The 13176-nt window shown below is 38.3% G+C and overlaps 1 protein-coding gene across 1 annotated transcript in view; it reads right to left on the reverse strand.

The window, feature by feature from the left end:
• Nucleotides 1-13176, reverse strand: part of MID2 (midline 2) — a 393352-nt gene that overhangs the window by 198649 nt on the left and 181527 nt on the right. The window lies entirely within an intron of this gene.

Below are 13176 nucleotides of genomic sequence, written 5' to 3' on the forward strand. Positions count from 1 at the left end.
CTCCTTAGAAGGGCGAAAAAGAGGCTGTTGGATGTCAAATAAAATTAGTTTAAAACAACCTCTCTGACACTGATGGACAGGTAGTCTCTAGTATTACAGGAAGTTTTGAACTTAGATGTGATCGATAAGAGCTAGATCCTGCATGTCAGAGACACGCAGGACCCGCTGTCACTGAAGCCGTCAATCCCGCTGACCTGACGGATTCGGGTTTATGTGCAAGATACAGTTTATATGTAAAAAACAATTACAAAGTTATTTCAAATAATATGATACATTGTTTTATTATTAAAAAAACGTTTTCAAAGGTTTACATAGCCTTTAACCCCTTCCCGCTTCAGCCACTTTTGACCTTCCTGATAGAACCTAGTTTTTCTAATCCGACGTGTCAATTTATGTGGTTATAACTTCGTACTACTTTTACTTATCCAAGCAATTCTGAGATTGTTTTATTGTGACACATTGTACTTTATGTTAGTGGTAAAATTTGGTTGATACATTCAGTGTTTATTTGTGAAAAACACAAAAATTTTGAGAAAATGTGGAAAAGTTTGCATTTTTCTAAAATTAAATGTGTCTGCTTGTTGGACAGATCGTTATACCACACAAAATAGTACCCAGTTAACATTTTAGAAATGTCTTCTCTATGTTGGCATCATTTTTTAAACATCCTTTTATTTTTCTAGGACATTACAAGGCTTATAAGTTTAGCACCAATTTCTCACAATTTCAAGAAAATTTCAAAAACCTAATTTTTAGGGACAAGTTCAGTTCTGAAGTGGCTTTGAGGGGCCTATATAGTAGAAACCCCCATAAATCACTCTATTCTAAAAACTGCACCCTCAAAGTATTCAAAACAGCATTTAGAAAGTGTCTTAACCCTTCAGGCATTTCACAGGAATTAAAAAATATATTTTTTGCAGATATTCAATTTTTATCCTTTTTTTCCAGTAACACAGCAAGTGTTAACAGAAAAACGCAACTCAATATTTATTAACCTGATTCCGACATTTTTAGAAATATCCCGCATGTGGCCCTAGTGTTCTACTTAACTGCAACACAGGCATCAGAAATAAAGGAGCACCTTGAAAGTTTTGGGGCCGCCTTTTTATTCAAATATTTTTTAGGCACCATGTCAGGTTTGAAGAGGTCTTGTGGTGCCAAAACATAGGGAAACCCCTCAAAAAGACACCATTTTAGAAACTACACCCCCAAGGAATTCATATAGGGGAACAGTTAGCATTTTGACCATACAGGTATTTCATTAGAATTGGGCCATGAAAATGAAAAATATTATTTTTTTCAATAAGATGTGGATTTAGCTAAAAAAAAATTCAATGCCACAAGGAATACAGGCGAAAAAGCACCATAACATTAGTAAAGCAATTTCTTCAGAGTACACTAATACGCCATATATGGTGATCTAGGGGGTGTAGTGAGAATATTGTCCAAAATCTTATCCCATAAATTGTTAAACTGGTTCTCCCGGTTATGGCAATGCCATACATGTGGGCGTAAACTGCTCTTTGGGCACACTGTAGGGCTTAGAAGGGTAGGACTGCCATTTGGAAGGTGGATTTTGCTTGGTAGTAGTTTTGTTTGGAATTTTACTGTTTTTTCAGTTTATAATGTGGGGGCATATGTAATCTGTGCAGAGTACATCAGGGCATAATAAGAGGGTATAATAATGGGGTAAATAATACAATTATCCATAGATGTTTGGTACGCTATGAAGCAATTCGTTATGCACAGGCCAGTGTCGCACTGATAAAATGTATCCTTTCGTATTCCTCTTCTGGAACACTGCTCGTTTTTGGGACTTTTCCTCCTTTGTAGTTTGGGAAATTTTGCTGGGAAAGTGTTTCCCTGGTATAATACGGGCGCCCTCACTTCCAGCAGATGTGCTATGGCCCTCCCCTTTCCGGTTCAAAAATCCTATCGTTTTGACAGCCACTTCTTGAAACTGAAGGAATGTTCCCCTCCGGCCTGCACATTGGGATGTTTTTATATCACCGCTACAACTTTTTTGGTATTTCCATCCAAGTAGCCGTTTGAGGGCTTTTTTCTTGCAGGAAAAGCTGTCAAGTATACGTCATGGAAAGCCAGTGCTACCTGCGAAATGTCGTATACCCACGACAAATGGATGGCACCGGCTCAGAAGCTGAGTCAGTGCCATCATCCCCGGATGTCAGGTGTATCTTACAGCTGAAACCCTGCTGTAATGGCGGGGACCGAAGTTCCCTTGGATCCCGCTGCATTTAAGGTGTTTGCAGCTCATAGGCACCAGTGACTGGAGGCCAAATGGTGGCCTCCCGGTCTGCCCAGTACAGGAAACTTCCAGCCCCACCCGGAGGAGAGGCCTAAAAGGCTTCCGTAGCCGTCAGCAGATGAGCCAGCGTCATCAGCGGTGGATGTCAGCTTTATTTTACAGCTGATATCCACCTGTAATGGCAGAAACCTGAGCTAGCTCCGATCGCTGCCATTAACCCCTTAGATGCAGCGATCTAATGCGATCGCTACATCTTTGTGGTTGCCAGCAGATCGGCAGCTCTGCCCTGCAATCACAGGGATGTCGACTGCTACTATGGCAACAGGAGACCTAACAATGGTCTGCTGCTCTGCCATTATGGAAGCCGATTAGGCCCCGCCTGGAGGCGAAGACTAATCGGCTTGCTATCAGTGAATGACTGACAGATCTAATACATTGCACTACATAGGTAGTGCAATGTATTAGAAATAAAACTCTGACAGTTGGACCTTCAAGTCCCCTAGTGGGACTAAAGAAAAGTGTAAAAAAAAAGTGAAAAAAAGTTTCAAGAAATAAAATAAAACACAATCTTTTTCCCTTATCAAGTCCTTTATTATTGCAAAAAAAAAACATACATATTTGGTATCGCCGCGACCGTAACGTCCTAAACTATAAAATGATTATGTTATTTATTCCACGCGGTGAACGGCGTAAAAAATATTATAAACAATGCCAGAATTTCTGTTATTTTGTCACTTTACCCTACAAAAATAAAAAGTGATCAAAAAGTTGCATGTATCCAAAAATGGTACCTATAAAACTATAGCTCATCTCGCAAAAAACAAGCCCCTCATACAGCTCCATTGACGAAAAAATAAAAAAGTTATGGTTCTCACAACATGGTGTCAGAAAAAAGACATTCTTTTGACAACAGTAATTTTATTGTGCAAAAAGTTGTAAAACATAAAAAAGTGCTATAAATTTGGTATCGCTGGAATCGTACTGACCCGCAGAGTAAAGATAACATCTAATTTATTTTTTGTGGTGAACGCTGTTTAAAAAAAAATCTATGCCAGTATTGCAGATTTTTGGTCTCGTGCCTCCCAAAAAATAGGATAAAAAGTGATCAAAAAGTCGCATGTACACCAAAATGGTACCAATAATAACTACAACTCATCCCGCAAAAAAACAGCCCTGATACCACTACGTCTATGAAAAAATTTAAATAAGCTAAGGCTCCAATAAGTCAGGAAATAAAAATATGCGGTTGTGCAGGCCCAAGGGTAATATTTCTTCTGTTTCAAGAGGCGACTTATCGGGGCCCTAGAATTAGGGAACCAGGAAGGGGAGGACTCAAACATATCTGCTGGAAGCGATGGTGCCCATATTATACAAGGACAACACTTCCCAGAAAAATTCCCCAAACTGCAAAGGTGCCGAGTGTGTACCAAAAGGGGGATAAGAAAGGACACCATTTATCAGTGCGACACCGGCCTGTGCAGAAAGGATTGGTTCACAGTGTAACACACATCTATGGATTATTTTATTGTTTTTTTTCACCCCACTATTATACCACCTGACTATCCCCCCAATGTACTCTGCACAGCTTACATGTGCCCCCACATTATAAACTGAAATACCAGTTAAACTCCAAACAAAACTACTACCAAGCAAAATCTACGCTTCAAAAGCCAAATGGCGCTCACTCCCATTTGAGCCCTACAGTGTGCCCAAACAGAAGTTTACTTCCACATATATGGCACCACCATACCCTGGAGAACCCTTTTAACAATTTTTGGGGTGTGTTTCTCCAGTGGCATAAGCTGGGCATGATATATTTGCCACTGAAATGGCATATCTGGGGAAAAATTTAAATTTTACTTTGCACCATCCGCAGCGCATTCATTTATGGAAAAGACCTGTGAGGAGAAAATGCTCACTACACCCCTTAATAAATGCCTTGAGGGGTGTAGTTTTCCAAAATGGGGTTTCTTTTATTATTTCACATCAGAGCCCTGCAATTCTGAACCAATACTTTGTAAGTCGCCAAATTAGGCCTCAATTTAGCATGGTGCTCTTTCACTACTGAGCCCTGTCAAATGTCCAGGCAAAAGATTAGTACCCCATGTAGGGTGATTCTAAAACCGGGAAACACAGCATAATAATTAGAGAGCTGTCTTGTTATGGTGGCACAAGTTGGGCACCACATATTGGCATATCTATGGAAAAAAATCCCATTTTCACTCTGCAACATCGAGTGCACACTAATTTCTGCAAAACACCTGCGGGGTTAACATGCTCACTACACCCCCAGGTGATACCTTGAGGGGTGTAGTTTCTAAAATGGGGTCACTTCTGAGGGGTTTCCACTGTTTTGGTCCCACAGGGGCTTTGCAAACGCTACATATTGACCAGAAACCAATCCAGCAAAATCTGCACTCCAAAAGCGAAATGGCGCTCCTTCCCTTCTAAGCCCTGCCGTGTGCCCAAAAAGCAGTTTATGACCACGTGGGGTATTGCCGAACTCAGGAGAAATTACTGTACAAATGTTGGGGTGCTTTTTCACCTTTATTTTTTGAGAAAATGAAAACTTTCAGCTAAGGCATACGTCTAAGTGTATGTTCACATGCTTAGCAAAATACGTCTAAAAATACGGAGCTGTTTTCAAGGGAAAACAGCTCCTGATTTTCAGAAGTTTTTTAATTAACTAGCATTTTTCACGGCACTTTTTGCAGCCGTTTTGGAGCTGTTTTTCTATAGAGAATGAAAAACGGCTCAAAAAATGGCTCAAGAAGTGATATGCACTTCTTATTCGCAGCGTTATTTTATGGAGCCATTTAAAAACATGCCCCGTCGGAACAAAACTCCATTTTTCCCATTGAAATCAATGGGCAGATGTTTGGAGGCATTCTGCTTCCGATTTTTAGGCCGTTTTTCGGACATTTACGGCCTGAAAAATGACCGAAAATAAGCCGTGTGAAAATTAAATGTTTATTTTCACTGCCCAACTCAAATAAAATCTATGAAACACCTGCGGGGTAAACATGGTCACTACACCCCTAGATTAATTCCTCAAGGTGTGTAGTATACCAAATGGAGTCCCTTTTGGGTAGTTTCCACTGTACTTGTACCTTAGGGGCTTTGAAAAAGCGACATGGTGTCAAGAAACCAATCCATCAAAATCTGTGCTCCAAAAGCCAAATGGCGCAAACCTTCACTTCTGATCCTTGTCGTATGCCCAAACATCAGTTTATGAGGTATTTCCGTACTCTAGAGAAGTTGCTTTACAAATATTGGGGTTCTTTTTTTTCCTTTATCTGTTGAGCAAATTTTTTTTTTTTAGCTAAAGCTACGTCTTATTGAAGAAAAAAAATTGTTTTTATTTTTACTGCCCAATTCTAAAAAAAAATATATGAAACACCTATGGGGTCAAAATGCTCACTACACCCCTAGATAATTTCCTCAAGGGGTACAGTATCCAAAATGGGGTCACTTGTGGGGCGTTTCCACTGTTTTGTCCCTTCGGGGGCTTTGCAAATGCGACATGGCCTCCGCAAACCATTCCTGCTAAATTTCAGCTCCAAAAGCCAAATGGCGCTCTTTCCCTTCTGAGCCCTGCTGTGTGTCCAAACAGCCGTTTATGACCACATGTGGGGTATTGTTTTACTCGGGAGAAATTGCTTTACAAATGTTGTGGTGCTTTTTTTCCTTCAGTCCTTGTGGAACTTAGAAAAAATTAGCAAAACCTACATTTTCTTTGAAAGAATGTACATTTTCATTTTCACAGCCTACTTCCAATAATTTCTGCAATAAACCTGTAGGGTCAAAATGCTCACTATACCCCTAGATAGTTTCCTTGAGGGGTGTAGTTTCCCAAATGGGGGTCACTTTTGGGGGATTTCCACTGTTTTCGCACCGCAAGAGCCCTTCAAACCTGACATGGTTCCTAAAATATATTCTAATAAAAACGATGCCAAAAATCCACTAGGTGCTTCTTTGCTTCTGAGGCCTGTGCTTAAGTCCATATACACACTAGGGCCACATGTGGGATATTTCCTAAAACTGCAGAACCTGGGCAATAAATATTGAGTTGCATTTCTCTGGTAAAACCTTGTGTTACAAATAAAATGAATTAAAAAGAATGAAATTTGTAAATTTCACCTCTACATTGGTTTAATTTGTGTGAAACGTCTAAAGTGTTAAGAAACTTTCTAAATGCTGTTTTGAATACTTTGAGGGGTGAAGTTTTTAAAATAGGGTGACTTATTGGGGGTTTCTAAAATATAAGGCTCTAAAATCCGCTTCAAAACTGAACTGGTCCCTGAAAAAATAGCCTTTTGAAATGTTCTTGAAAATGTGAGAAATTGTTTCTAAAGTTCTTAGCCTTTTAACGTCCTAGAAAAATAAAAGGATTTTCAAAAAATGAAGCCAATCTAAAGTAGACATATGGGGGATGTTAATTAGCAACAATTTTGTGTGGTATAGTTACTTAACTTACAAGCAGATACATTTAAATTTAAACAAATGCAAATTTTTGCAATTTTTCAATAAAATTTGGTGTTTTTCACAATTAAATTCTAAATGTACTGAGCAAATTTTAACAGTAACATAAAGTCCAATGTGTCATGAGAAAAAAATCTCAGAATCACTTGGATAGGTAAAAGCATTCCGAAGTTATTATCACATAACATGTCAGATTTGAATAATCAGCCTCTGTCAGGAAGGTCAAAAGTGGCCAAAGCGGGAAGGGGTTAAAAGAAATTCTAATCGGTATATAGAATTTTGCTATGAATATGATGCCAGTAGGGCGGATTTTTGCAAGAAGGTTTTCATTAGCTATAGCTGGTCTTAAGTTACCGCTCTCCCATATTAGAGTGAATAAGGAATTAAAGGAAGATGTATTCATTTGGATGGAATTTTTGGACAATTACAATGGTAGGTCATTATTTCAGGAGGAATTTGTTTTGGACGAAGATTCTGAATTCTTCACTGATGCTGCCGGTGGAGAGGGTTATGGTGCATATTGGCAAGGACGTTGGATGTCAGGTAGTTGGCCACTGGCATAGGTTCAGCATAAGTTAATAAAAAGCATAGTATTATTGAAATTGTTTCCGATAGCAGCTGCAGTTGTGGCATGGTTCAGTAAATTTCAGAATAGGAGAATTTTTATCAAAAGTGATAATAAAGGAGTGGTATTTGCGGTTAATTGTCTTAGCTCTAAATCTTTACATGTAATCAAATTGCTTAGGCATTTAGTGTTATACTGTCTCAGGTTTAACAAATGGATTAAAGCTAAACATATTGCTGGTTGGAAAAATGATATAGCAGATGCATTATCACGATTGCAGCTGGAGCGTTTCAGGAGCTTGGCACCACACGCAGATTTGATTCGGTCTGTCCAAATCACTTATGGGAGGTAATCTGGTCCTGATCAGTAAATTCATTAAGAACGCACTTGCACCCACAACTTGAAATAGTTATCATGCAGCGTGGATGGATTGGTGTGAGTTTATCACACAATCTGGAAAGGAACCTTATGAGGTATCGGAAGTTACAACATTAGGTTTTATAGGTAAAAAACTAGAAGGAAATTTTTCATACTCTAATCTCAGCAAAAGTTTATTGAGAATTTATTTTTTCTGCAAATTATATAACATTAAACCTGTTAATAGTTATTTTTCAGTGAAGCAGGTGTTAAAAGGTTTAAAGAAAGGGAACGTGGTATCTGACAACAGGAGACCAATCACATTTGACATCCTGAAGAAATTGGTTTTGGTGACAAGTGTGCTTTGTATGGATTCCTATGAGAAGAAATTATTCGATGCTGCATTTGTAATGGCCTTTTTTGCAGCTCTTAGAATTTCAGAGCTGGTAGCTGTTAATAGGAAAAGTGATACTAACCTATTGTTTAATGACATAGTAATGAGCAGCCATAGTGTGGACATTTTTATAAGAAGGTCGAAAACTGACCAATTGGGAAGGGGTAAATGGTTACGTTTAAATGTTAGCAATAACGATAATTGTTGCCCTGTTAAAATTTTGAAGGAATATTTGGTGTCAGGCACATTATTTTCTGTCCACTTTGATAAGTCCCTCCTGCCAATTTAATGCAGTGTTAAGAAAATTTCTGATGCAGCTATGAATGAGTCATCTTAGGGCTCATTCAGACGAGCGTGTATCACGTACGTGTGACGGCCGTTAAAATAATGGCCGTCACACGGACTAATGTATTTCAATGGGGCCGTTCACACGACCGTTGTTTCAAAGGGGGGTGTGAAGGGTCCATGAAAAAATAGAACACATCCTATTTTTTGCGCTTCATGCATCCCTCCATAGACTCTAGTCTATGGAGGGATTGTTTTTCACGTCCGAGGTTGGCCATGTTCGTGTGAATGTAGCCTTAAGTTCACTTCTCATTCTTTTAGAATCGGAGCTTCAACTGAGGCTGCAGGGCTGGGCTTGGATGATGAAGTAATAAAGAAAATTGGGAGATGGGGTTCAACACGTTTTAATGTTTATGTTCGGCCACATGCAAGACCTTAAAAGTTTTTTGTCATCCCTTTCAGGTCGCTGCAATTCTTGGCCAATAATAGGCCATTCTTTTATTTTCTGGGCCTATAGAACAGCACTTAATCGCATTTATTCATAAAACCTGGCAATGGATGTTGGTAAATTCAAAATCTTCTGGCATTGAATCAGAGGATTAAAGTGGTCAGGTTTTAATGAACAATTATTAGAGATGTACAAAATGTACCCAACCCCAGATATCCTAATAGTTAATTTAGGAGGTAACGATATTGGTAAAATCGGCACATTAGATTTAGTATTTAACATTAAGAGGGATTTTATTCAATTTAAATTGCAATTTAGTAATTACACATTAGTATGTTCAGAAATTGGGCCTGGTCTACAATGATTAAATTTTTCAAACCATTTGAAAAAATACGAAGAAGAGTGAATCGGATAGTTGAGAAATTTATGTTTTCTGTAGGTGGCTTGAGCTACCGTCGTAAACACTTGAAAGGAGGTTTATCAGGTTTTTACAGAGACGATGGAGTACATCTTTCAGACGTGGCACTGGATATATTTAGTTTGGATCTGCAAAATATGGTAGAACTGGCAGGGGGGGGGGGGTGTCAGTGCTACGTTGTTACTGTGACAGGTGTGGGATGTCGCCCGTGTATCAGGTTTAAAAATAGATTTTTGTCAAATATGGGGCTCGAGCAAGATGGCTGAGCTGTTTTTTGTTATGATGATATTGTTATTATGATTATTAATAAAGTGATTTATTGTTATTATTACCCATAATAAAGTACTGCGGCCATTTATATGCCAAAGAAGTTGTAGTTGATCTTTAATTTGTATGATTTACTTATTTGTTGAGAATATGTGTGGCCCACTATCCCAAGGCAATTTTGTTATTTTTAACTTGAAACTTTTATTTTTTTAACTTTTTTTGTAACCTTTTTTTTTTGTCCCACTAGGGGACTTGAAGGCCTGCAACACTGATCGCTATACTAATACATTACACCTACATAGTGCAATGTATTAGAGCTGTCAGTGGGACACTGTCAGCAAAACAATTAGGACCTGCCTGAGGCGGATCCTAACAGGCTTCGAGACTTGGCAAACCAGGAGGCCATTGTTAGGCTTCCGTTTGCCATAACAACTATCGGCACCCCCTTAGATGCTTTGAATCGATGCAACAAAAGCTTTTGACTAGGTGGATTTTTTTTTTCAATACGATTTTGGAACTGATTTTATTAACTGGATTATGTTATTGTAATAGTATACCTGATATAGAATAACTTTGTAATTGACTATAATTTTGTTGTTTTGTCCATGCAAGATCTGTGTAAAGTTACTGCAACTAGGTGTCTCCCTTCCTGTAATCTGCTGTCCACCCCCTGCTGTCACACAAAATCCGCCCCTAGTTTGAGAGAAAATTGATGGACTGGAAAAGATGGGGTGTGTCTCTACACTGCCTGCTTATACAAGCCTATGGAGAGGGGAGAGGGGGAGCAGGAGGAGGGAGCAGAGAGAGAGTGAGTCCGCAAACAGACACACTGCATACAAGTCTAAAGTCTATAAAGGAAGAAGGGGTGAGCAGGAGGAATAAGTAGAGTGAGAAAGAAAGACATGTTGTCAATATAAATCTATGGATGGTGGGAGAAGGGAGCAGGAGCAGGAGCAGAGATGAGAAACAGACGCTGCCAATAAAAGTCTATGGAGAGGAGAGGGGGGAACAGGAGCAGAGTGAAAAAGATGCAGACAGACGTGCTGCGGCTTCCTGGTAAGTGTTACATGTCACCCCAGTGTATTCTCAGCTACGCTGCTCATTACTGCTGTATAATCTCATACATATATATATGTGATAGATAGAGTTAGGAGAGCAGGATTCTCCTTTTCTCTGTGTGCTGTGTATAGAAGACATTATCGCTGTTAGGTTCCGCAAACAGAAAAAAGTAATGGAGGCTTTGCAGTTCCCATCTCTAAAAATTATTTTATCACTGCTCAATTGAATTATTTGAGGGTTTGGGACTGTACTAAGGCCCAGAATGCAGTTCATTTTTTTATGCCAGATGATGAGTAGTGTATCAAACATTTGACATGGTCTATAGGCAGGGAGATTAAGAGGCAATTTATGTCCAACTATATCTTTTATCCAATATGTTTGGAATTTATTTAAGAAAAAGCATGACAATTATTCTGATAGTATATACTCACTGATATGGTATAATGATCAAATTCCAGAATGTCAAAAACTGGCAGTCCAAAGGTGTCACATTATCATCTCAATTGTATATTGGAAACTCTTTACTTACAGTAGAATGTAATCTTAAAAATATATATATATTTTTTTAAAAAATTGCAATTTAATTCAGCAATATTTAAACAAAATTAAAAAAAACAACAATTTTTAAATAATTTAATGATTTGAACATATTTTTTTAAATCAGAAGGGGGCATTTAAAAATGTTATAATTATCTTATTCAATTAAGTAATGATGAATATCTTCTAGAACTGAAAAGAAAATAGGAAGGTGCTTGTTGTCTCATTTTGGGTGACAGGATATTGAGGATGTACTGCTTTTCTTCTCCAATAGATTCTTATAGATTCTCAAATCTAGTTCTGCTATATCGAGCTATACTTTCTCCAACAGTACTGGCTAAATTTGGACCTAGAGTTTGGTCTCTGTTTCCTAAGTGTCAAACTTACGCAGTAACAATGATTCATTTACTTTGGAACTGCCCAAAATGAAGACGTTACTGGTAGAGATGAGCCAACCGACTCGGCACAAATTGAATTCAGTCAGAATTTCTCAATAGTTTCAGGTTCGACCGAAATCAGAAACTTTTGGGGTTCATGGCGCATGGATTGTCAAAATGCCGGCTGCCAGCTGCCATTTTGCAGATTATAAAAAAAAAAGGGGGAGAAAATGAGATAAATAAAAAAATACCATACTTACCACCTGCCCTGGTCTTCAGTATCGACGCATCTCTTCCAGCAGGTGAGATGACGTTGCTGTCCCATGTGACCAATACAGCCTGTGATTGGTGCAGTGGTCACATGGGACAGATACCTCATGATGTAGCTGTTTCATGTGACCACTGCAGCCAATCACAGGCTGCTGTGGTCACATTGGCGGCAGCGATCACATGAGACAGCTACATTATCTTACCTGCTGGCAGGGACACATCGCTACGGAAGACCTGGAGAGGTGGTGAGCATGTTTTGTTTTATTTTCGTGGAATCGCAAGTGGCCCAGGATATTGAGGATGTCCTGCTTTTCATCTTCAAAGATTATTATAGATTCCCAAATCTAGTTTTGCTATTCGAGCTATACTTTCTCCAATGGTACTGGCTAAATTTAGACCATATTATGTTCAAATTATTAAATGATTGAAAAATGTTTGTTGTTTTTTATTTTGTTTAAATATTGCGGACTTCAATTGCAAATATATTTTTTTTAAATATATATTTTTAAGATTACATTCTACTGTAAGTTATTTAAAAGAGTTTCCAATATACTTTCCAATATACAATTGAAATGATAATATGACATCTTTGGACTGCCAATCATCAAATCCAGTGAGTTTTCGACATTCTGGAATTTGCCCAATTTCCTTGTTTGACTCTCTGTGTCTGACAAGCCTATCAGGGGACTTGCAATTCGTGGCAAATTTATACTGACCGAAACGCTTTTCAGGGCCGATTCAATAAAAGTGGACCGAAACATATCCTGAAGATTAAAGAAGTCTATAATACAAACATGTTATTGGATATGACATTTTGTATTCTTAGTTATACTTCTACCCAGCAGTAATGGTGTATTGGGTATATAGAGGTCATTATTAGCTGCTAGGAAGACAGTTTTGCGATTTTGGATAACTTACAAGGTGCCTACTCAGTAACACTGGTTGACTCATTTGGGCATAATTGATCAAATTGAAAATTTTTATTTTGCCTCTTTAAAAAATATGTGCCAATTTGTAGCCATTTGGAGCCCATGTTGGGCAAGCTGAATAATATTGCTGTGCCAGGCTTGGAAAAGTGGGAGGTTGTTAAGAGAGGAGTAAAATGTAAATTTATGTCATTATTAAGTTCTTCTTTTTAATTTTGTTTTATTTTTATGCATGCTGTCTTTTTGTAAGATTGTGCGGAAAAAAACAGCCTAAAAGGGATATTCCAGTTTTAGCAAGGAAAGTTGATTCATTGTTTGAAGAAAAGATACACCGTTTGCTAATATACTCTGTGCATTAATTTCTCAAGCTTTTCCAGATCTTTGCTTGGAGTCATTGAATGGGCACCATATTGTTTACATCCAGAGAATGAAAATCTATCATGTCATGATCACACAGTGTGTTTACAAGACACAGATCTTTTAACTGCGCGTAACTGCAATGAACCATGCACCTGTGTGATTGTC

The sequence above is a fragment of the Rhinoderma darwinii genome, chromosome 8 (genome assembly GCF_050947455.1).
Source record: "Rhinoderma darwinii isolate aRhiDar2 chromosome 8, aRhiDar2.hap1, whole genome shotgun sequence".
NCBI classification, from domain to species: Eukaryota; Metazoa; Chordata; class Amphibia; order Anura; family Rhinodermatidae; genus Rhinoderma; species Rhinoderma darwinii.